Source organism: Falco naumanni, chromosome 2 (genome assembly GCF_017639655.2).
Source record: "Falco naumanni isolate bFalNau1 chromosome 2, bFalNau1.pat, whole genome shotgun sequence".
Classification (NCBI taxonomy): domain Eukaryota; kingdom Metazoa; phylum Chordata; class Aves; order Falconiformes; family Falconidae; genus Falco; species Falco naumanni.
In genome coordinates, this window is record NC_054055.1 from 99,388,642 (window position 1) to 99,414,267 (window position 25,626).

At 39.5% G+C, this 25,626-nt stretch overlaps 1 protein-coding gene across 2 annotated transcripts in view; it reads left to right on the top strand.

Annotated features, from left to right (window-relative positions):
- The first annotated feature begins 230 nt into the window (after positions 1 to 230).
- Positions 231 to 25,626, top strand: part of NLGN4X (neuroligin 4 X-linked) — a 188,842-nt gene continuing 163,446 nt past the window's right edge. For both annotated transcript variants that reach the window (XR_005826201.1, XM_040582805.1), the window contains exon 1: positions 231 to 632. The gene's annotated coding sequence lies outside the window, so the exon portion shown is untranslated. The remainder of the gene's footprint in view (positions 633 to 25,626) is intronic.

Genomic DNA, 25,626 nt, shown 5'->3' on the forward strand with positions numbered 1-25,626 from the left:
GGCCCCCCAGGCCCCGGCCGGGCTCCGCCGCTGCCGCGCGCCGGGATGCGCCGCTCCTCGCAAGAGGCTGTGGATGGAGATACGGTTTCTGTAGTGATGGGGCCGACTGCGGAGAGCGATTGGCTGCCGGCTTTGTAAATTTCATTCAGTTTGGTCCAATAGCAGGAGCAGAGCGCCTGGTACAGCCTGGACCTCTCTCCCCCCTCTCTCGCGCTCGCTTCCCCCCCTCTCCCTCTCTCTCCCAGCTCGCCTTGCCTTGCAGATCAGTCTCTCCCCGGCTCGGGCTCTCTGCATAGGCAATCACAGCTCCTACTCGCAGACCCAACTCTCCCTCTCGCACCGATTGCAATGAATTTTCCGTTTGAATGTAGCTCGCTTACAACCGAGAACACGAGTTTCCTTCAAATCCAGTATTGTTGTCTTTCTTGTTGTTATTTTTGATCCCCCCCCCCCCCTCCCCCTTCGTGGTCTTTGCATTCCTTTGGAGAAGCGAATCGCGTTGGATTCCAAAAAGGAGAGCAGGAACCGTGTGTGAATAATCCCGGCTGCATGATAGCCCGAGAGGATTTCCTGAAAGAATCTGGCTGTGTAAAAAAAGACCCCAATGCCTCTGCAGCTATTCCAGTGTTAAGGTAGGAGTACTGGATTTGCCGTTTGAGTGTTCATTTTCATTTTTTTCTCTTGCTTCCCCCCCCCCCCCCCTTTTTTTTTTTTTTTTTTTTTTTTTTTTTCCCGGCGAGGGTGGGGGAGAAAGGGAGAGGTGTTGCAGTTGGTACTGTGGCAAAGGGCGAGCAGTTTGCTGCAGTCGTCTGTGCTTTTACTTTTCCCATCATGATAAAGCGATACTTTCTTTCTGCCATCTCCACCATCATACGCGATCTCCTTGTCACATATGCATATATATGCAAATTTGTTTATTTTTTTATCCGCTTCGGTCTCGTCCCCGATATCCCCCTTGCACCATAATTTGTTTGGAGGCATTTTGCTGCAATCAGCTATTTGGAAAGGCTCTGGGGCTCTGTGTGAGATGTTTACAAAGTAGCTCTGCCTTACAGCCAAATAAACAGAAGAGTGTGGAGGAGAGGAGGGAAAAATATCTGCAGTACAGGCAGAGAAAGAGCGAAGCTACAGTTTTCTGCAAGCGCGGAGAGGGGCAGGAGCGGTACCTCATGCTCTGTGTGCGCCTGTGGTTTTCAGGGAAACACAAACCCAACACGAAGGTTTTTGGTTAACCGCTTCCCTCGCCACCACCACAACCACAGCAAAGCCAAAGGGGACGGGGGCTGGGGGCAGAACAAGGGAGGCGGCTGTTCAGAGGAAATCTTGGCTCTTCTTGAATTAAGCGGTTCACCCGCTTTGGTTTTAGCTATTCCGTGGTGGGGTTTCCTTCTTTCCCCCCCCTCCCCCCCTGCTTTTTCCCAACCCTCTTCTTTTTTCTTATTTTCCTTTCTTTCTTTCCTTTCTGGGCTCGGGTAAAATGCCTGCTTTTGTGATGGGCATGGGTTTCCGCACGTGATGGAGCGGGGACTGGCACTGGGGAGAGCCAGCGTGCGCGGAGCGGTGGCGGTGGGGGGGTAAGAAAAGAAAGGAAAAAAAGACAAGACACGCAGCGCCACCGTCCCCCGCCCCCCCCTCCCAGGTCGACAGTAAATCGGCTTCTCTGCAAAGCCGCGGCGGGGGCGGGCGGCGTAAGGCGCCTCCGTGGCTTTGCCCCTTTCCCGGGGGGAAAGGCCGCTGCCAGCCCCCGACTGCCCCGGGGAGCGGGGCCGGCCCCGCTGCAGCGGCCGTGATGGACGCTCGTCAGACGGGGGGGGGGGGGGGGGGGGGGGGGGGGGGAGCGGGGGCGCCGGCAGCCGCCGTTCAGCCCGCCCGCCCCCACACGCGGTTCCGCGGGCGCACAGGGTCGGGGCGGACAGGGCGCGCCCCCGCGCAGCCGCTGCGGAGGGGTTCGCGGGAGGAGGAGCGGGTCGGGGCGGGCGTCCCGCCGTCGTGCCTTGAGCGGGGCTAAGAATAGATGGCGGCGCGGCCGGGAAACTTGGCCGGTTTAGGCGCCCGGCGCGGGGGGGAGCGAAGTTCGCGGGGGGCGCGGGCGGGCAGTGGCGGGGCGCGGCCGCCAGGTGGCGGTGCGGGCCCTCCCAGCCGCGCCGCAGCGCCGCGCGCCCCGCCGCGGGGCCGTCCCGCGCCCGCCGGCCGTGCGGGGCTCCGCCGGCAGGGAGCTGCGGGATCCGGCGGGCCAGAGCGGGGCTCCAAGGGGAGCTGACGTGGGTGTCCGGGTTGGGGTGCGGGTGAGAGCGGGGAGGTGGGAAGACGTGCGGCATTGGAGGTTGGGGCGCAGAGCCCCGCCGGAGGCAGGGTGCGATGCGGGGGAGCACCTGAGCGCGTGGATGGGCCGGTGGGGCTGCCGGTGGTGGCCTCGGTGATGCAGCGAGCAGGGGGGGATGAGAGCCATTGAAACGGTGGTGCAAGGTGCCTGTGTGCAGCTTTTGGCATCTGTAGGCTTTGTGGAGGTGCTGCTTGTCACAAGGGTGGCAGGAAGGCATATGCAAGTTTAGGTGTTTTGCAGTTAAAAACAAACCACCAGGAAAAAAAAAAAAAGGAAAAAAAAAAAAGAGAGAAAAGAAAAAAGGGCTTTTTAGCCATATTTGATCGGTGTTGAAAGCAAACGCCTGTAAAACTCCAGACTGGTTTTTATTTCTGAATAATTGATAATGTTAAGGGCTTATATGCATATGTTTAGAAGCAGGTGATCAGAAAGCAAAGCATAATTGGATGAATTTACAAGCCATTACACCAAAATTGAAATCTCTGATATTTTTCTCCTCCTAAAACGTAACTGCTAATTTAGATATCTCGTAAACTGAAGGGTAATAGTCCACATCCCATGGGACAAAAAATAAGTTTATTAATTATTAGATTTTTAAATCCTCTGTTAGCACTAAATAATTAAACTATTTTCGGTCACTCTAAGAAAATAAGTTATTTCCACTAACTTTAATTCCTAGATAAGTACACAACTTTGCTTTGTTACAGTGAGCTATTTCGTATGTCAAATGAACCAAGCATTTTATTTTCATTTTACTTACAAAATAGGCATTTGATATTCTATTAATATCACCTGTGTAAGCTTCTATATACATTGCACCCATATAAATATGCATTAAGGCAGGACATTTCAAATATTATTTGCTTATACTACTGAGTAGAGGTTGCATGCATTGTCTTATGAATCATATCCCAATGAATCATTAGAGACTGGCAATATGAAAGCATGTCATGCAGTTTCTGGTAACTCAGAACAAAAAGATCTATGATGGCATGTGTTTTCCTAAGAATAATATAAAATGAAATTTAATTTTTACCTACTCATTTTTATCATCTTTAAATTACTATTCCTTTGTGTATAAATACAGCTGTTACTGCTCTCTCTTTTCCCTATTGATATGCCTGTATATCATATAGATGCAATTATTGTTGGTATGCTGTGTGCAAGTACAACTTATTAAGTTGTACCAGATACTAAAACTGAAATGTAGTTTGGCATCCAAAATGCCTTGGTCCTCAAAAGGATTTAATTCAAGACTACTTTAGATCTCTTTTTTCTTTTTTTTCGCCCCCACTTAATTTAACAGCCTTTAAGTTTGGTGTCTACTGGAAAGTATTTATGAAGACAAGAAAATGTATTTTCTTCATTTCTGCCTAGAATTGTTTTAAAATGCAGTGAAGTATCACAAACATGTAGACTGTAAATTCAAAAATTCCCAATGTTTTTTCTTGATCAGGAAAGTGCAGAGGTCAGTGATTTCTCATTTCTTTTAAAGGCATCACAATGCAAGCAAACAAAATCAAGTCTCAAGAGCATGAATGAAACAGTCCAACTGGATTATATCAGGACAAGTGAAAAAAACAGTGGGTTTTAGTGGAGATGCCATGCTAGCCTATATATTTTTTTTCTTCTTACAAATATTTCATCTTTGTCGCTGATCCTATGTTCTTGGCCAGATCATTCACCTGACAATTTTTACATTTGATAAAAATGTCAATCTTAATAGGCATCCTTCAGCTGAAGACCTGTCATGTAGAGATGAAGGCAAGAGGCAGAAAGAAAAGCTGTTTAACTGAAGCTCTGTATTAAAGATATCATATAGAAAAAAGGACTTGTTTTGCTTTTTCTTAAGAAAAGAGTGATTCAAGGAACATTTACTGACTGCTGCATAGAGGTTTGCACATTTGTTTTTGACAGGTTCTCAATACAGCCTCCTCCTGGCCTTTCAAACACGCATGCTGCTATTTGATGGCTGAATCACATAGTGTAAAGAACAGCTCCACCTGGGTAGGACAGGAATAAGCATCATACTATATAACCAGCATATAATTTAGTCATTCTGTCACTTGAAGACTTGTCACCGAGATTCAAGATCTCTTCTGCATGAATAAGATTGGTTAGTTATGTGCACTGAATTACAAGGATATGAGTCTTTATTTTTTTATTTTTAATCTATTAAAACCAAAACAAACACGAGCTGCACAAATCAATATAAGTCTCTCATGTCCAACTGCAGCTGTCCTCTGTCACTGTTCAACTCATGCTCCCAGGCAATGTTTGTAAAGCATTTATGCTGTGAGCCATTTCGATCCTCACACCTGACAAGGTTATGTACTCAACTCTGTCACCTTTTAATAGTTCTTAACTTCCCATTGTGTTTGTTTTAGTAGTCCTCAGATTGGATTTGAAAGAAAAAAGAGAAAAAAAGCATCAATAAAAAACCCCCGACCGAATTAAAAAAAAAAACACAACACATTGCTGTCTAGTGGAGGAAAACCAAGTTTTATTAACAATACTCTTGGAAGATTATTTGCAATGAGATAGGACATAATGCTAATGACTTTTCACAACTTAAAAATAGATCTAAAGATAGAGAAGAGAAAATTGAAAAATATTATTTATAGACAGTTTGCAGCAGTTTAATTTAAAAGGTAGGAATTTTTTTCTGAAGATGTTACAAGCAAATTCATCCCTCTTTAACTCATGTAAACTAATGGGATGAATAAGCTGTATATGAAACAGGGTTACTTTATGGCCTGCATGCGTAGCTCGCGTAAGGATCTGAATAGAAGCAGCCCTTGTAGAACACTGGCTTTTCCTGTGAGATCTGCAGTGGGCTTTACCAGTGTCATAGCTAATTCAAACTGAATGCATGACCACATGCTGGAACGATTCCTAGCTAGGAATGCTCAGATTTGTACTGTAATAATCTAAAAATAAATTGTAGTCACTGATGTCACAATGTATGATTCTTTCTTTCGGCTGTCTTCTATGCTGAGCCCACACACCACTCAGTGTCATAGGACATATTTCGGTACGTGTATGCCACTGACTAGCTTCAGTAGAGAGTTAGGATTTTCCATGCTTGTCTTTCCTCTGTTATTTATGTGCTCAGTGAGATTTGCAACTTGAGGGGAGGCTGAGCCTTTCAAGAGAGGTAAGCTTCAAAAATGAATGGCACTCTTACTAGAAAAAAATATTTGATACTATCACAGTGAACTGATTCAATTCACTCTGAAAACGGGAGGAGTACATAGCCATCATAAATTTAATTATTCAAATAACTTGCTTTAAATTTATTCTTTTTCATTGCTTATAGAGGGACTATTTTAAAATATTGCACAGACTGAGTTTTGTATTAGACAGAATGTGGTATTTTAATAATAATGTAACTATATAAGAGATTTGTAGAATAAAATGTTTGGTTTTCTTCCTAGAGTAGCCAGCAGTCAATTACAGCTAATTCTGCAGTGGATGTTATGATTTCATATACAGAATGAATTAGCTGATTTTTATTTACTTGTATATTAATTTATTTTTAAATAAATAAAAAGGTAATTTTGAGATGTAGTTACACAACTCATTGAGACTAAAACCAGTTTGGTATTTCACCATAATAGACAAATAGATGAGATAGTAGTGGCATGATTTGATAGTAGCAAACTTCCATCTAACAGCATCTTTCAGATTTGCATCTATTGAATGCAGTAGACAAAAATATATAGCCTGCTGCTGCTCAGTGCAAATGAGTCTAGAGGTAAGACCTTTCCTTTGTCCTCCAAGTGGAGGCAGTTACTGACATTTAGGAGAGAGGGCTAGCACAGCCAGGAATGGAAGAGGACAATCATGAATAGGATTTCTGTCCCGAAGTCTTGCTTGAAGTGCTCTAACTGCTTGATTATTTTGAAAACACCTGTTGCTGTAGTGTCTAGGTAAGTTACAGGCCCAGTACAGACCAAGAAGAAATAGATTTTAAAACTCTTGAGACTGTGCTTTGTGGTGTGGCTGTCAAGTTAATTCTCCTTCTGAGTAGGGCTGGCTGGCCATGCTGATCAGAGCCATCATGTGGTGATCCCGTGATACTGTTTCCAGACATCTCTAGGTTGATGGTCAAGCTTCTCTATGTTTTAAAGTCAGTTTGGACCCTTAGTGAAAAAATAGTCAGTTTAATGGCAACAAGTCCTCTTTCAGAAAACCTGTTTAGAAGTACTATGGACAGGGCTCAAACAGTTACATTTTCTGTAACAGGATTTCTTTTATGCTTTTGAAATCTGGTGGAAAGTAAGTGGACGAACTTCAGTAACTCTTCTGTTTGGTGGGTCTTTTTATTCAAAAACAGAATGCAGTAATCAGCTCCAAATACCTATTTTTTATATTCCAACAAACAAATATTACTTTATTTGTGATTCTTTTGTCTTTTGAGATGCACAAGCCTTACTTCCTATCCATCCAAATGTAATAAATCAAGGGCAAAGCCTCATTTTGAAATAAAAAATTTGGAATGGAACCAAATTCTTGGTGTTTATTTCTATATCTTCTGTACAGATTGACTTTTATGGTCCTAATTTTAGACTTAATTTTTAAGGTTTTTGTAAATCTTAAGCTAGATGTACCAGTCAGTTTTTATTTTGTTAAAGTTGTTTGCAGACACTATACAGAATTCTGCCATTAAAAAGAGCAGGGAATTAGTCAACATTTATCAATAGTATAATTATATATCTAAAAATTAAAACTTTTCTTCCTTTCTATTACTTTACTTATTTTAGTCCACCAGTCTATATCACTTATCTATTAAATATCTCTTTCAAACACTTGGGCATATACAGAACAAATTACCTGAAAATGATATAGGGAATATATTTATGCTCTGAGATATGATTCAACCTTTTCTGACCTACTGTGTATGATTTTCAGATCTGTCTTTTCAAATAAACAAAATTAGTATATTTTTCATATGGGACCATGTAAGTTATGGCTGTGTGCTGCCTAACATACAAGAAATTTTTACTCATTTTCTTATTGGATGTAGCATAAACCATTAATATTAAAAGACTTGTGTAACAGGACTGGCATTAACAGACCATTGACAGCTTAGTGTCATGGGATCAGTTCTTGTTGGATTCAGTACAAAAATTCTCTTAATTTCCAAAGGCTTTTGGTCAGGTCCTATGAGTAAGTACTATTTGGATAGAATTATATGGGATATTTGCATAGAACTGGCAACATCATACAGCTTAAAAGTTTTCTCCCAACTTCATGTTAAGTTCTGCTAAGGAAATTGTCTTCAAACCTCTGTTGGAAAAGTAAAAAAGGAAGCAGTAGGTTCTGAAAAATGATGCATCTCCATCCCTTCCTTGAAGAGCTTGTTATAGGTGTGGATGTTTATGTGTACTAGAAAAGTATCCTTGAATATATAGGAGCATATACTGTCTCAATTCACGTTCTGTTGGTGACTCTGTTTATAAAGACAAATGGTTGTATAGAAATCTCTTGATTTCTTCCTGAAGTTTCTTGGATTTGCTTTTCAACAGAAGCTGGGTGCATGTTAGTAACCAGACTGATGGAGTACACACAGTTTGTACACCTTTCCATCCAGCCATCTTGTTAGCTGTGGTTGTGCTGAAGAGACAGTTTTTGCCTTACCTCCAAACTAGCTCTGTAGCACTACTATGTTATCTCCCTGAATGTTCGGTTGTCCTAGTTTGGGATGAGAGATTTCAGTATTATTTTATAGGTGATTGTGACAAAAAAGGGCAAAAATTCTCTCCTGGATTCCAGCGGAATTATGAAAGAAGAGGTGAAACCAATGTGAATCTTTGGTACAGCTGCCATTACCAAAACTCTCTCTGAAGTTTGTAAAGTAATAGGACTGTATCTGGTTTTCATGGGATATGTCAGGCAAATAAAAAAAGATTCTAGCAACAACCAGAGGAAGAAGCTAGCGAGTTATTGCTGTATGTGATGTACCCTTCACCCAAACTTTAGAGCAGATGGTTCAGTGCAGTAGTTCAGGACAACCTTCATCAATCAGTGTTGCTTCTCAGTCAGGTACATAGTCACTGATTTGTTGGCTGAAGTCTCCCAAGCCAAATGTATCTCTATCACTAATACAATTATTATAATGTCTGCCTACTGCATTTTATATTATCTACATGAAAGCAAAGATAAGTTCTCAGTACACAATGGTGTAAAGGGAAGTAGAACTTCCTGCAAATTATGCACAGCTGGACAGATGAGCTGTGGTGCCCGAGGCTGTGAATTTGTATTAACACAGCCAGCAGTAGGTCTGCTGCCTGCATTAGAAATGTTCAGTGTGTCTAGTTTCCAATGTGCAGGTGGTGAATTGGGGGACAGATGATGTAGATCCACTGGTTTTGACAGATTAAATAACAGCAGTTGGCATAACTGGAAATTAATCACGGAGCTGAAGGAGATCTCCTTAGGGAAGAGCTAGCATATTAATTTCATGCTCATTGTGATAATACTTTGTGTTAGTGTAGGTGCACAAATTATAGTACAGGATAGGTGGACTTACTGCTTCAATCTAAACAGGTTAATAGTTATTAAGAAAATACATGACTTTGTTTAATCTGACTTTTTTATGTCTTAAGATCTTGTAGCTGAACTGTGGATTATGGATTTTGAAGGTAAATGCTTAGTGTGTATATTGCTTTGATGTCATCTTTACATATGTTTCAGATACAGTGCCTTAGGAATTTGATAATGCAGGTCAGCTGGCAGAAATATTTAAAGAACAGAGTAAATTAGAAGGACCAGTAAGACTTTTATACTACTGGACTATGAAAGGCATGCAATATTGATTTGTCTGCCCTGACCTGGTACAGAGGTGAGATATTGCTGAAATGCAGTGGGTTAATGGTGCAGTTAGCATGTACTGTTATCTTGCATTGAGTTGATAGGGTCATGGAGTAGCATGCAAGCACAAGCAAATGTATTTCCCCTCTAGAATAGCTAGCTGGCCTATCCTCATTTGCACTACAGTGTATTAAATATATATTTCTCCTCAGAATTGCTAGTCTGTATTTTCCTTGCCCTGTTTGCTTTGAACATAAGATGTTACAGTAAAGTGTCCTTCTGCCCAAATCTGTCTTGTCTAAGAGTTTTGGCTTCAGAAAAGTGAAATTAAAACATGTAGTTAGGATCTTTCATTTTCTTTAATTCTGCCTTTCCTGCGAGTTGGTTGTTTTTCTTTTTCTGTTTGTTTCTCTTTTTTTTCTTTTCCTGTAACGTAATTTGTCTTAGCATCCCAGATCCTGTGAAGTGCTTTCTTCCATTTGTGACTTATTTAAAGGTGTAATACTAGTCAATATAATGATGATGGCTTCAATAGCTAAAGCAAAAACCCCATTATCTCTTTGGTGATTTGCATTAGCAGTTCTGTTATGCTTAATTTGAGTGCCTTTTTGTGAAGTATTTCTTGTTCTGGAAATAGAAATTATATTAGTAATGTAGAAGTTATATTAGCAAAGCTGTAGAAAGGACAGGAGATGGGAGTGATTGTAATAGTGGTAGTGTGTTGAATTCTGTTAGTTATTAGCTAGATAAGAATTGGAAGCTAAATAAATCTTTCATTTTGTATATGAGTAAATGAACACTGGACCATAACGCTTTGCAGAATCATCTTTCTGTGGCCCCTGGAGGGTGGCCATTTGGTTAGGCTTGGTATTTCACTGCTTTCTGAAAGCAGTTAGAGCTGGTTTATTCAAAAGCAACCAGAATACATAAAGTTGGAGAAGATACTGACTGGAGCCAAAGGCAAAAAGAATACATAAAGTTGGAGAAAATACTGACTGGAGCCAAAGGCATCAATAAGGATGATGGAGAAATGGTCCAGTTCCATTTTTGAAGAAAATTCATGGGTTTCTTAACAGCAATGTTAGCATTTGTGGCACCACTTCTCCCTCAGAATACATGAAAGCTAAGCGCTGCACATAATTGCACCTGAGGAGATTCCATATTCCAGTTCTTACCTGTTCTTCTGTGCAAGATGAGGATGCTTCTTAAATGACCCATTCTCTCCTCCTCTTATTCATCATTCCTACCTTTGCATGGTGTTTTCCTTCTCTTACTTTTCATCACCTTGAGATGCCCATCCTAGTCAGAGACTGTAAACAGGCAATGAGTCATAGACAGATTACCTGTTTCAAAAGAAGAAATAGAAGGTTAATATGATTAACTTTCATACAAAAAGAGTAACAGAGAAGAGTGAGTGCGATGTGGTAAGAAGTCAGTTGCAGTTTTGGTAGTCTCAAACAAATACAGGGCGCTCGCTAAAGAAATAATATGAGAATGTAAGATAAGGATAGGAATGCAGTGATGACACATAGGGACAGTGGACATGCTAAAGCATAGAGAATAGAGTAGTAAGAGAAGTGGCAGTTCAAATACTGGATTCTGGGGAGCTTATAATTAGTGGGATACAAGTCAAGGCAGACTTACAAGAGGAGGTGATGCTTTTGGACATGACAGTTTTGTTTAGTCTGAGGGGGTGCAATACATTAGAATTAAGTTCACTATATGGATCAAGGTAAAAATATGATGCTTGGTATCATCATCATTCGATAGGGACCTGGATTGTACTCTGAAATTGAGTCTGTTTTCTTCTGAATAATCTTTTAAAATATTTTTTTCTGTCCAAATAAAGCATTTATTAAAATATCACTATTGGTTTTTAAAGGAAACCATATCCAGTGGATCATCACTGAATATATTTCTATTTAGGATTATTTGTTTGGTTGGGTTTATCCCATTTTTCCCAAGAATCATAATAAATCATCCTTTCTGTTTCATTTCAAATACATTGGGGTTTTTTGGTGATTTTGGGGTTTTTTTAGTTTGTTGGGTTTGTTCGTTTTGGGTTTTTTTCCCCTAGTATGGCAAAATTTACTATTAACCTGCAGTTCCTCAGAGAAATTAGTCTTGCAGAGAAGTCATACAGAATATGGAGAAATATACCTGGGATTATATAAAGGCAGGCTTAACAAAGTGTGTGGGTTCTGATGGTTCTGTCACTGGTACATGGAGGGGCTAGGGATTAGAGTAAAATGTATCTTCACATGTATCTTCATCCTACTCATAAACATCACTCAAATATGTTAATGTAATAGCTGCCAAAGAGTCTTTGAAGGGGCTGCTGTACCATTATTTCACATCTAAGTTATTTTCCATAGTTACAAATCTTTTCTCGGAACACTTTTATTTTTTTAAATTGATGTACCTCTGCACAGCCCAAAATATTGTCCTTTAAAATAGTAGATCTTTGGTGAGAAATAAAGCAGCCAGGAAATCAGTTTTTCCTCAGAGTATGCACAGTACTAGCCTTTCTTTCATGTCCTTAATAAAGAGGCTTCTCTTAATGGACATATTGCATACATCAGCACTTTTAAGAGCCATTTTTCTTCACTTGCTGTGAGCTGTATATTTAAAAGATTACAAACATGACTAAGATCTCATCAGCACTGTTTTTATATTGCTTTATACCACGCTCTTCAGTGGCACTGTGCCTAATATTTGAGCATCTAGAGATATTAATTTAGTGCTTAAAAACAGATAGTGAGGTTCCAGGATTTTTCTCCTCTTTTTGCAGCTAACTTCTCATCATTTAATGTATTAATTTGGTAGAGGTCTCTTTTCTGCCAAGAAGAACTTGTTCTCTGTGGAGTAAATTGTTTACCAGCCAGCCATATATGTTTGCCCTAGTGAATGTGTGTGAAATGGTCCATCACAAATTCATGTAACAGCATTAACCTTCTTGACACTATGAGTCTGAAAAGTTAAGACAAGGATAGAGGTGAATGACAGGAGGTGGTGAAAATGTGATTCTTGAACATGACACACATTTTACTATGTGTAAATAGGCTTAGAACTTGAGTGATTTTTAGAGATGAATTTATGTTCTAAATTTATTTCCCCCCTTTAGCAAATGCAAAATAAATATAAAATAAAAATAAACAATATATACAAAAAATATATTAAAAAAAAGGAAGATTTTATTTTATCAGAATTTAAAGTCAAGTGGAAATGTTTTAAATTCTGAATCCATGCTAACTTCTAGTATGGGCTCAGATTAGACAGAAGTTTCATGTACAGGAGGATGAATAATCAAATGGAGGAGGAAAAAAATCCCCTACAACTGACTTTATTACCTTATACCAATTCCTTTTTCTGCTCTGACATGCACCAGGATTGATTATTTATAGTACATACTTTCTATGAATAAGTAAGCATTGAATTTTATATAAGGAGATATCTCAGCTGAGAAGTAGTTTTCTAAAGAAGACTGATAAATAGTTTTGCTGAGGAACTGAGTTTTTTGTAGAACAATATTTTGTCTTTGTTTGCAAAACCAAACATTTTTCACAAAAAAATAAATAGAATAGATTAGAAAAACATAAAGAATCTAGACTGTGTCTAGACTGTTACATGCTTTCCAAAGTCTTTTATATATCTTTGAGAACACATTTTTTTGAGGGGGAGAGAGGAGCAAAGGAATTACTTTCTAGGTGTTTTTTTTGTTGTTGTTGTTGTTTTGTTTGTTTGTTTTTGTTCGTTTAGTTTTGATTTGGCTTATGTTCTGTAGGAGGGGAAATGGTTTTCAGGTATCTAGTCTGAGAAAATCCCAGACCTGCAATACTACTCAATCCTGCTTCAGAAGTGCACAAGATGGCCACTTTGGGAAGGAGGGGAGAAGGCGAGGATGCAAGTCTTGCTGAAATACAGAATCAGGATATAGCTCCAGCACTCTGACTGGGAAATGCTTCTGGGTTCTGTGATCTGGGTGTAACTACAGTCATGCCAGGAGTCACTCTGGCCTCTCCACCACAATTTTGAAAGTAGTAAACTGGTTTCAGCTCTTTTCTTTTTCCCAGGCTGACAGCCTAGAGGCACAGGAAAGAATTTTCATTCTAGATTTTTGTAAGTATTTTTACACAAGGGTGTTTGGACAGGCTTACATACACAGAGTTGTATTAGCGTGATCTAATGCTTAATGCTACTTTGGGCAGAAAATACCAGAAAAATAGCAACCAAATGAGAGAGAGGAAAGGAAAGGGCAGACTCTCCCCAGTGGCAGGTCAGGAAAAGCAGTGGCAGTGGTGGGGAGTCCCTGATGAGCACCTTTCTCTGAGGTTTTTCTCTGGTGCAGCAAGCACAAACAATGAAGATGACAAGGTTGCTGATTCTTTTTTTTTTTTTTGGCCATGCTTCTCCCTTCACACTGTATACTCAAGACCATGTGAAAAATCCCACTGGTTGTTTCTAATCTTGATGCTATCAATGCTGATTGGACTATGGTAATTTTTAGGTTCAAGTGTTGCATGTTGGTTATTAACATTTATTATTGGTCAATATTTAATACATATTTAAATACCTATTATCTATTTTTCCGTGTGCTAAGTTTTGGTTTTCTCTATTATGAACTAAATTCTACAAAACAAAAGGTGAGGAAAGTTGGTGTGGGATGGTGGACAAAAGAAGGACCGTTCTCACTGTAGAGGGAGTTGTTTCCATGAGTGCTTACCATAGCAAAACTGTTGGGATTTGCAGTTTCAAGACTTTGAGAATAACAACACAAGACGTAGAGTTTGAGGACATCAAGGGAAAAAGAAAGCTACTGCTATAGAGGAAAGCTTACAAAGCCGTGAAATGCAGACCCTTGGCATTACTAAGGCTGAGGTGCTAGCATACTCAAAGCAAAACGTTCCTTAACAACATTCAGGAATCAAAAATTCCTATTAGGTCACTTAAGCTTAACATCAGAGATATGAAAATTAGGATCATGTAGACATAGCTTAGCATGTTCTCCTGAATATTGCCTTTTCTTCAGAAAGGGAGAGTAGAGAGAATTCCAAGGGTCTTTTTGTTTGTCTAGCTTGCTTTAGGCAAAGGTACAGCATTTCAGAATACCTTCATTTTTAAACTATTCAGTGATCTTTTGAGACAACAAAAAAAAAGGGGGGGGGGGGAAGAAAAAAAAAGATAATTTACCTTATGTTTTGCTATATTCCTAAAACTAGAGCCAGTATTTGTTTGTACACTGTTTCAAAGTATAAGGTGACTTTGTATGCCCTTATAACTTCTATTATTTTATAATCTATCCTTTGGAAGGAAGGGTGTCCTCTCCTCCTAAGACTACATCATTTATCAAACAGTAATTGCCATGGTAAATTTAGATTCACTGTGACTTTGCAGATCACCACAAGAATTGCCCGATATCCACATTACCCTATGCCTCAAGGTATTCCAAATGACAAAATCTAGCCACAGGCACTAACAACACATACAGTGATTGCTATCATATCTTGGTGCAGTTCCCAGAAATGCCACATTCAGAAGGCTGTACTTTGAGGAATGATGTTGTAGGATCAGATGGCTGACTTCATTAGAAGCTGAGGTACCACAACAGGGAGTAGAGTTATCCTTGATGATCTAGACTTTTGTAGCGGCAAACAGCAGTGCCCACAGAATTTCTTGAGCTGGGTACCAACTGATTGAGTCTTCCAAACATATTCCAACTGTAGCAGATTTCTTTTTTAATACATTTTCAAGCCTAGCTGCAGTTTTGTTTCCTGAGAAAGCTATACATTGAAGCAATACAAAAGTTCCTTAATAGTCCAAGTAACTACTTCAGATCATGAGATCAGTTGTCCAGTGGTTGAATGTCTCAGACTTAATAGAGGTTGGCTGATGCAAGGTGAAGAAGCTGAGGAATTGTGATTGTGTAGATTTGGGATTGTTCTGATGTAAGAACTGGGGACACCCCCCACCCCACCCCCATCCCCCCAAAAAGAACCAACCCCCCCAAAAAAAGTAACATTCACACCATCACCCCACCCCCACCCCACCCATTATTTTGCCATATGCTTCACTTGGTATTAGTTGATGAAAGATCTTTGCAGGGCTGCTACTCTGTTTCCCACTGTGAACTGTATATATGTTCAGTAAGGCTGTGTTTAAAATTATCAAATATCTATTGGATACATTAGACAAACTAGGATGTCTAGGAAGGAATGCATTATATTTTTAGGCTGAGAAATTTTAGATAACTAATTCATTTTCAAATGTGCTGAGCTGTATGACAAAAATCTCATGCTGATATTTTTTTTCTACACCTGGTTCAGTGAAGATGACTTTGGCATGAGACACGAACAGCCTCTGGATTTCCCTGCTGGTGAATGAGCATCTCTCTCAAAGATGTCTCTGTCAGATCAGTGAGAGCTCTATCTGCCTGCCAGATCCCTTTACATCCTAAATCAGGCTTTTATACCACTAGTTTAGCTCAGATGTCACTGAAAAACAATACCATAGTTCTGAATCTCTTGTAAATGCAGTGGGGTTTGGTTGCAACTAAGAAAAACTATAACTAAACATTTGTTACTCTTCCTTCAGTCTAGATGCTATCATATGCTGGCTAGATTAACTGTCTAGTAGGATTCATTAAAGGTATATGCAGATGACTGGAAGGTTTTTCTAAAGTTTTTAAGAGAAGACCTTGCTTGAGTCCCCTTGTGGGATGGTTTATCTTGCATACGACAGAGGTCTGTTTTCAAACTGTGGACAGTTGTGTGCAGACTAATTATTCTGGGCTGTCATTGCAATATTTGGGAAGAAATAAGAACTTTAGGATGCAGTTTACGTTTGTTAAGGTCTACTTTAGAATATGATTAAGCATTTGTGATTAATGCATGTAAGTAATAAATTCATTTGATCAAGTGAAACCTGATAAATGTATGTAAATGTGATCTTGGTCAGTTTATGTTGTTCCACAGACTATACGCTGTGGTCTTTCCTGTTCTACAGCCTGAGACACCCATGTTATTTCTGGAGCAAAGGCCCTTTACAATTGTGTTTTATCATTATCTCTGTTTTAGAAAGTTAAGGGTCTCCTTTTAACATAAAGGTCTGCTCTTTTCATGGCAATACAGTTCTTGATGTTTGAACATTTGTGTCATTTTCAAACATGTTTTCCTTATTAAGGTGTGGGATTGTTGGATGTCTGATGTGCTTGAATGTTGTTGATAGTCTAGGCTCTAGCCCTAATTTGAGGTTATTACTGCACATACCAGAGGCCTGAATGATCGCATACTTGTCCTTTTTGAACTTTTCCATGCCAGCAGGTTTTTCAGTTTGTTCTGGGTTATTGGTGTCAAGAAACCTCATTCTTCCATCCAACATTGTCATTCAATGGGTTTAGTCAAATGTGAAAAATAGAAACTACTCAGTTATGATGAATGCAGATCATTATGGATGAAAGAAAAAGTATTTCATATGCTTATTGCCTACAAGTACATTCTGTGTGAGACATACTTTTGCAAAAATGTGTGGAGGTGTTTCATAGGGTTTTCAATTATTCTAAATTTAAAAGGGGTGAAAAAAATTATAGTAGGCATAGCATCTATTGGAAATAATTACAATAGATATGTTTTACTGTGGCTGAGGTTTAAGTACTCGGACTACCATCTCTTACTCCTTTGCTAGTTTTGCTAAGCAGAAAATAGTGGAGATGGCTGATTTTTTTGGGGGTAGAGAAGTGCAATGTAGAAGACTTACATTTAGAGAGCTAAATTTACAATATAGTCACTGGACATTTCATAGGTCTTTCAGAAGGAAGATCTCCATGTGAGTTACCTAGCTAAATGTCTTTAACTCAAGACATAAAATTTAAGCTTCCAAAAGCAGCAGTAAAACCAGCAGTTTCCATTTCTAGCCAATTCTGAACTTTCTAAACCCCAAACTTTTCTTTGCATTATGAATGAATTACAATATGAAAATTCGGAAGTAGAAGACTAGCTTCATTATTTATAATCATGGTTGAGCACCTTATATAACTCTAATTAATGACAAATACTTCAATTCTATTTTAAATTTTTAATAAAGTGTGCCAATCAAGGAAATAGCTCATGTAGTGGTTTTTGCAACACAGATCTCTCAATTCAAGAGCCACAGTTAGTATTTCCCACTAAAGGATTAGACATGTTTGGATATTTTCTTAATTGAAACTCATGTTAAAAATTATTTTTCAAATAAAAAAATGTAAAGTTCTAATACAAAAAGACATATATATGTATATGGATTCTTCAGCTCTGTTAAATGTTTGGTGTTTTTTATTGCCAAGCAAAAGAATGTATGTATCTACTTGATAATCTTGAATAGCTTTCTTTTCTTTAAATAAGTGATTTTTAAAAAAAATTGAAACAAATGTAAACTCCAATTTTAAAATGAAAAATGACCATCTGTAGTCGTTCTTTTACTGTGAACATCTGTCTCTTGAATACCAGCTAAGCTAAGGAGGTTTGTTTTTGTGAGGGCATACATTCTGCTTGGATTCCTGAGTGAAAAAATATCATTTCTTTGTGCATAGATAATCAGATAGTGACAATTTCTGTTTACATATTTGAAAGCGATTACATAACAAAAATCTCATTTTGAAAAAATATGACCTGTGTTTTCTATAGTTTGGATTTTTTTCCAATATCCCAAGTTCAATTTGAACTTCAGAGAATATTAGTAAAAAAATTATGTTTTTCCCTAAGATAATGCAAAGTTAAGAGTTCTGTTTAAAAATGACAACAAACTGCAGTGCTTTTATGTGTTTGTAAAAAACTTCAAATGGTTGCTTGCATGTAGAATATCTTCATTAGCATATTTACCTATGGCAAGAAATTTTTCTACAAATAGGCAATTACTTTTTGAAAAATTACATACACGGCATTTGGAGTCTGCAGTGTTCAAGAAAGACAAGGATTTCATTGCTGCAGTGGTTGGACACCAGAGGGGTCTTGTGAGGTATTAGGTTTTCCAAGCTTTTGAAAATCAGGTGACTTAGCTGCCTGATGTGAGCTTACACTTTATTCTTATCCTCCATATTAATACTGACTGCACATGTATGTTTCTGGAGTCTGTCTGTGCTCAGTAGTACTTCTACACAAATTTGGCAGCACTGTACAATGCGTAACTCCAAGTTACTTGAAGAGCACATATCAGCACAGTGACACAGCAGTGCTGTTCAGCCCTCCACATGCTGAGTGCTTTGCTTGGGCAGAAAGTCCTGTGATGTTCAGCTTCTGGGACTGTATTTGCACAGCACTACAGTGTAGTATGTGATATACCAGTTTAGTCAAATAGTTTTGTTTCTCTATATAATTCAAGGCATATGATGAATTCTTACAGCTTTTTGAGGTAAAATTTGTCTTGTGGTTTGCAAAATGGCAGCAGTTTTGCTTTTGTGCAACAGACTTCTAAAATATGTTTCTCTCTAATGCTGTAGTTGAGACCTTATGACAGTTATTGCTGTCACAACCATGCTCTTAGGTGTGATTTATAATTTTCCAGTAGCAGCTATCACTGAGTATAGTTACCTATGTCTGGTCAGAATTTCCTCCCAAAATTAAGCGTCCAGTAGGCTGCAGCCAAGTATGAGACAGCAAATATGAAACATGGATACTTGGATGAACTTCTACAGTCTTCTGAACTCATAAGGACTTTTATTGACCTCAAAGGGCTCTGGATCAATCTCTCAGTTGTTGCTCAAGGCAACTGCAGCCTTTCTTCTGTTTTGGGAAGTAAAATACTAAAAGGCCAACATATTTATAACTCATTCACTCCTGATTATTTCTGTTCTTCCAAGTAACAGCAAGGCAGAGAAAAGCAATTGGTTTCTCAACCAGGTAAGTGGAAAGAGAGTGAAGATATTGGACTCGTGACAATCATATATTTTTTTTTTTCTTGTTATGACCTCTAATCAACAGCATATGATATAACCTGTTGCTATTGCAGGCAGGTGACCTAAAGATGACTGACAGTCTTGAGCAAGGAAAGTCTAGCTGAAAACAGAATGTTCTAAATACAGAAAAATTACTTAAAATATATAGCCCTACAGTGTGAGAAATCTTTTCATTTCTCGCTCTGATGGGAGACAAGAGAGGATTTATTAGACTTTTGGGAAGCTTTAGAATCTTCAACAAATATTCCAAGATACTGGAAACGTTTTAGGCAACGTACTCAGTTCATGTAATGGTTTAAATAAATTTACCAACATATTGATTTTCTGCCCTGGGGAAAGTTAAGGGCTTTTATTATTACTGTGTTTGTTACTAGCTTGTTCAATTAATTATTCTACACTGTCTGCTGCTAATTTTGGAGAATTCTAAATCTAATAGACTCAGTACACGGAGTGGTTGAGTAGCTGAGGACTGAGATAATCCAATGCCAGGAGTTCATGCTTTTTTGTGGGTGTTCCAGGAATCTATCATCACTATTAACCACTATCTAACATCCTCTATGTGGTTCATTCAACACAGCTTTCTGCACAGATATCTTTTGAATACGTCAAACTTATTAAAAGGCTTTAGGGCCACATTCTCACTTGTTATATATGGTTTGAAGTCATTACATGCAAGGAAGGCACACAGAGTTCTCTTAAATTCTTGCCTCAGTGGTTACTTTTCTAAGATTTGTTTAAGGAACCTGTGAATTAGTTTGCTACAATAAGAAAATATAAGTGGGTGTAAAAGTATAGATAGCATAGATGGCATATGTAGGGAGTATATATAAGTATAGGCAGGGAGACATTAGTTTTTAAAGACAAAATAATATTTAAAAGCTATCACACCATTGTATATGTTCAGAAGATTGATAGACATATAGTAAACTATTTGTGTGTGTGTGTCTAGCACATCCAGCAATTTAAGAAGGTTAGGTGAGAGAGGAATAATAATTTGCACTGTAGAAGATGTATAGCAAATGGCAATAATGAGTTGAATGGTGATATGCTTTGGTTTTCATCTTATATTAGTCTGCAAGCATAATTCAGAAGAAAAAGGTAAAAAACTCAGAAGTTAAAATGTAGCACATTTAAGGTTGCTTAGGAAAACCAGTTTGTGCATCCAGAATATTAAGTTAAAAAAGCCACGTAATTTAATTTCAAATTATATCCTTTAGTATCATTGAATCATAAGGGGATCAAATTAAGATTGCTTTGGTTAATTCAGTTTAGCATTTGAATTCAAAACTGCAAAAATTAATAACATCCTTTCAACTTCATGACTTTTTTTTTCTGTTGCCTTTTTGTATGGTCTTCACAGAATATTGTAAGTTATAGGAAAGGAGAAGAAAACCAAACCCCATATGATATTAAGTACAACATTTACCACACCTTCTGCAAAAAACCTTAAAATCAAACTTTCAAGACTCATCATGGCCTGTTGTCACTTGAGCTACAGGAATTCATATTGCTTAGCTGACAGTAGAGTAACCTGGTAATGAAGAGGGAGGTTGGGCTGCAGGTGCCATGTCCTGATTGTAGAGGGAACCTAGTTTACTTTTCTGTCTCAAAACATGGAGCTCACTCCCTGTCTCTGCCTCATTTGCTTCTTGAGGTCAGATAATGGTGTTGATCATGAGGTTCCTGTCCAGACAGGATCCTTTCTTTTTTAGTCTCCTCATGCACTCCCAATATAGTAGTAATGCTGGTAGCAGCTGCCATCATTGCTGTTATGTCACATTTTGGCTGTAAAAAAGGATACACATTTTAAAATATTTGCTTTTTTATATACTATGACTTTGGTAAACGGCCAAAACTTTCCTAAAAACAGATAACGAGAGAAGGGGAAAACTGATCGTTTCAAGTACAGCCCATATAAGCCAGAATAGAATTTAATGAGGGGAAAAAAGGTTTCCAGCAAAAGACTTTTTTCTCTTCATTGAACTTGAAGGAAAATAAATGGGAATGTTAGATATAAATTCTCTGTAATTTGCAGTTGTTGCTTTTTGTTACCAAAGTAAATTCTGGCTGTATTCAGACTGCAGGCTGGGGTAGGATTTGGAACAATTGAGGCAGACAGGGCTATGGACGGGTTGAAGCATGACCTGGAATTGCTCTGTAGTTCCTTTTACTCCTCTCTTTGTGTTTACTCCTACTTAGTTATTTTATCTGTTGACCACATACATAAAAAGGAAATGAACTATGATTTTACTGGGAGGCCTTGTGATTTAGACAACTGTAGGAAGGAGGCCTAGGGGAAGGTAGTAGAGACAGAGCCATTAAGCTGCAAAATAGTCATGTAAAACCCAGTCTTATGGGTTTTAAATGTGTGTGCTTACCCACAAGGCTATGTTTGCTGGATAGAGACTTAAGTGCTTTTGTCTTCTTGCCAGGGAGGCTAAAAGATGTGTAAGGGCACCTACACCCCATTTCATGTCATTGAGGTCTTTGTAGTGTTGGAAGAAGATTGAGCTGTTTCTTTCCCCTTGTTCTGACTCTGCGACTCTGTTGGTAAGCAGGTGGCATGATGATATAAATCAAGCAGGAAAGAGTTACAATATGTTTCTTCCCTTGTCTTTTTTGAGGACAGAACAACCCCTGAGATACAAGACTGTAGCAATCCCTGTTCTAATTGTCTTGAATCAGGCTTTTGCTCAGTTTTGACAAAGATAGTCACTTGAGATGTGGGAGATTATAGTTCAAGCTGGTCTTCAGTTGCTAATACCAAATGATGCTCCTCTATAAGGAGAAATAATGATCTGAGTAATTGATGAAGAGATTCACTGGCATGAATTAGACATAACCAAACACTGAACATCTGCTATAGCCTTCAGAACAGGAGTCTGGCTTCTCTGAGTCAGGCAAGACTCATTTTGATGGCATGTTCTTTCTTCCTTGAAAAAGGTACATATATTCACAGATCACTGAAGCACAGAGTGAATGACTGATTGATGTTGGAAGGGACCACTGGAGGTCATTTGGTCCGACCCCTCTGCTTAAGCAGGGACACCTACATCTAGTTGCCCAGAATTATGTCCAGACAACATTTGAGTATGTCCAAGGACAGAGACTACAACCTCTCAGAGCAACCTGTGCCAGTGCTTGGTCACCCTCACAGTAAAAATGTGTTTGCTGTTGTTCAGAGGGAACCTCATGTGTTTCAGGTTTTGTGCTTTGCCTCTGGTCCTGTTACGGGGTATCACTCAGAAAAGCCTGGCCCTGTGGTCTTTGCATCCTCCCTTCAGTTAGTTATAAACATTAATAAGATCCCCCCAAGCCTTTGTCTGCTCATCCAGCCCAGGTATCATCAGCTTCTCTATAAGGATCTTAGGGAAAGAGTGTTAAATCCTTAATAAAGTCCAGGTGGACAATATCCGCTGCTGTCCCCTCATCTACCAAGCCAGTTGTTTCATCATAGTTTATCAAGTTGATCAAGCATGACTTGCTGTTGGTGAATCCATGCTGACTGCTCCTGATGAGTGCCTTGTCCTCCATGTGCCTGGAAATGAATTCTGGAATTAGTTCCTTCATCACCTTAAGTTTTGAATTAAGAAAAGATGTCTAGAGAAATCTATTTAATCAATACTTGAATGATTCTAGCCACACTGGTTGTTTTTGAAGACTGCTAAGATGATTCTGTGAAATCTGTGAACAGATTGCTGTTGTACTTTGGATTTGTTGCTCTGTACTCCCCAACCCCCTCACAAGTTATTTTTGTGATAATATTGTGTGTTCTTATTCACCAATCATTTTAAGACAAGTAAGGAGGCTGGAAAAACACATCCCTTGCCATTTAAATTGGGTAAGTTTTAGTCCATAGACCTATGTAGGATGTGATTATGTCTGCCCCTAGTTTGTGGTGATAATCTCTACACAAGTAAAAGCCACTTAGAATAAATAAATAATTAAATACCTTTTGGAAGGAGAAGGGGCAAGTGATAGGGAAGGAGATAAAATTTCAAGGTAAATGAAAGGGATTTATGCCTAAATGATCTGAGGCTATAGTGCAGTGATAGCCACCTCTGTATATTTATTGCAGTCTGAGACATTTATTTTCACCTGATGATTTAATGCAAAATGCAGAGAGATGGAACCAGTAACTTCATTGCACCTTCTTTATATGATGCATTCCACTGGAATGGAAACCGTTTTTATTTTATGTAATTTTTGATTGTTCAGTTTTAAGACAAGTTCTTGTGTTAAAATTTCAGTTAGGTAATCTCAATGCTTAGCAAGGTTTGTAAAGAGACTTAACATCATTCATTTTACTAACAGATATACTTGGAAAAAATCATGAGGTTCTGGATGCAGAAGACCATCTCCTAAGAGACTGAAACCAAAGCAGCAAATTTTACACTGAACACTTGATAGCAAAAAGTGTTCTTAGCATTACCTCCTTAGGAAATGTAGATACAACCCCTTTACAACATAATTAACGTATCAATTCCACAATCTGACAGGCAGCACCTCTGTAGCAGGTACAGGTGCAAAGCAGGCCGCTCAGACATGTAAAAAAACATAAAGATAGGCTATAACAAAAAAAACCCTGAGAGCTTCTCCAGAGAAGGGGGCTTAGAGGCAGCAGTAAGATTCATGTCTCTGTGGAGTCTGTAATTTTGAGTACTCATTGTAGTTAAGCAATTTAATGCTTATGTATATCTTGGAGCACTTAGTCTGGGTCGAGAAACAGGAAAAGTTTCAGTAGTAGAGGAATGTCATAAAAAAATTCAGTGGTACCTAGTTGTTTGCATTCTTGACTGATCCTATGAGTTTATTCCGCTGCAGTGTTTGGCGTGGGATTTTCCTTGTTTACATGTTTGTTTCCTTTTAATCCACATAGTTTCTATGAATGTGGCTGGGGAAAGACATGTCACAGGCTTAGGAGACGTAGATTGTGGTGGTTCTGTAACTGGGGTGGGGGGTGGGGGGAATGACAGCTGCCGCGAGACGGTTGTGATCCTCATGTATCTCTCACCAAGGGTCTGGTTAGAGTTGGATTAATTTGCTGCGTGGGCAGTTCACTTGCAATTCTGAACTTGGTAACTTTGTGTCATGGCATCACAGGGGCCAAGAGCATTGGAGGCTCCCCACAGTGGATCAGGGTAGGGCCCGTAGGCCCCAGCCAGGAGCAGCCGGGGGCACCGGGGCAGCCCCAGCCCCGGGCATCGGGCACCTCCCTGGGGCCGGGGCCGGGCCGAGGCCGGGGCGTGGGCCCGCGGGTGGGCCCGGCTCGGCAGGGGCCATGGCCGGGCAGGGCCGGGCTGGGGGAGCTGGAGACCGGCCCTGCTGCGGCCTCGCTGGGGCAGGGGCTGATGGCCGGGGGGTGGCAGGGGGCCCTGGGCCCTGGGCAGGGTGGGGGAGCCCCGGGGGGGCTGGGCAGGGGCAGGTAGGGCTTGTGACGCCCTTGGGAACATGCTAGGCTGAAAGATTTTCTGTGGATATTTGTTTTGGAGATACAATATAGGTGGGTTGCATTCTATGTTTTCATTTTAATTTCATTCTGGAGACCTGGGAAACACCATGAAGGTGAAAACGAGTAAGAGCTCAGTTTTCAAAAGAAGGAAGTCTCAGAACTTCTGGTGATGTTACCATCAGTTGAGGCCCTCTGCCTTGTATCCCTGGAAACTTCTCAGTTTTGTCGACACTGTAGGGGAATAGCCTGCCTGTGTAAGTCCTGTCCATGGGAAAGATGTTTAGATAGTGTAGAAATGGAAATTTATGCAGCTAGATAGGCAAAGACCTAAATTTAGATAGATTCTGATCTGCTTTCAGTCTGATGGCTGGGATTGCAATTCCTCTCTCTTTACACTGCATTTTTGGGGGGAAGGTGTGTGAAAAAGAGCTCAGAGGCTTATATTTAACCGTGCATTAACTAACGATAGTATCTGACACATCCTTTGTGTAAAGATAAATACTTTTTCACTTAAGAGCGCGCTTTGATTTCTGCATTTTCACTGAATGATTTTTCAGCCGTTCCAGTCTTTCTGGCTATGAAAATTTTAAGATAATTTAATCCTGAGTTACGTAGGTTCTTAAAAAAAAATAAATCATATGGGAGAATGGCAGATATATTTGTCAGAGCTTGCTCGTGCACAGAGGAGCATATATGATTTTATCAAGGATAATTGCTTTACTAGTAATAACTTGGAAGTGACACAGATAGTCAACATTACCTCAAGCATAGCGAGAGCCTTGCTGTAATAGCTGCCTAAGTGCCTTTTTGTACATTTCTTGCTGTTAGTTTCAGAAACACAGGAATAATATTAAAAGGCCCAAGGAGACTTAACTATACACTTCAAGTGAGGATTGAACAGATGATCTGAACTTCATGCCACTGGGTGGATTATTCTGTCTTCTATACATCTGATTCCCCATCTACAGTCTCTGAATGCTGTAACTTGACAGGCTTGAGGGTTATTATGTGGAGCTCTTGCTGTTCCAACTGATCTTTAATTTCAGTATGTCTCAGCATGGTCTTGAAGCTCTCTTTGGATTCTATTCCTTTGACTTCAGGTTTGTCCTT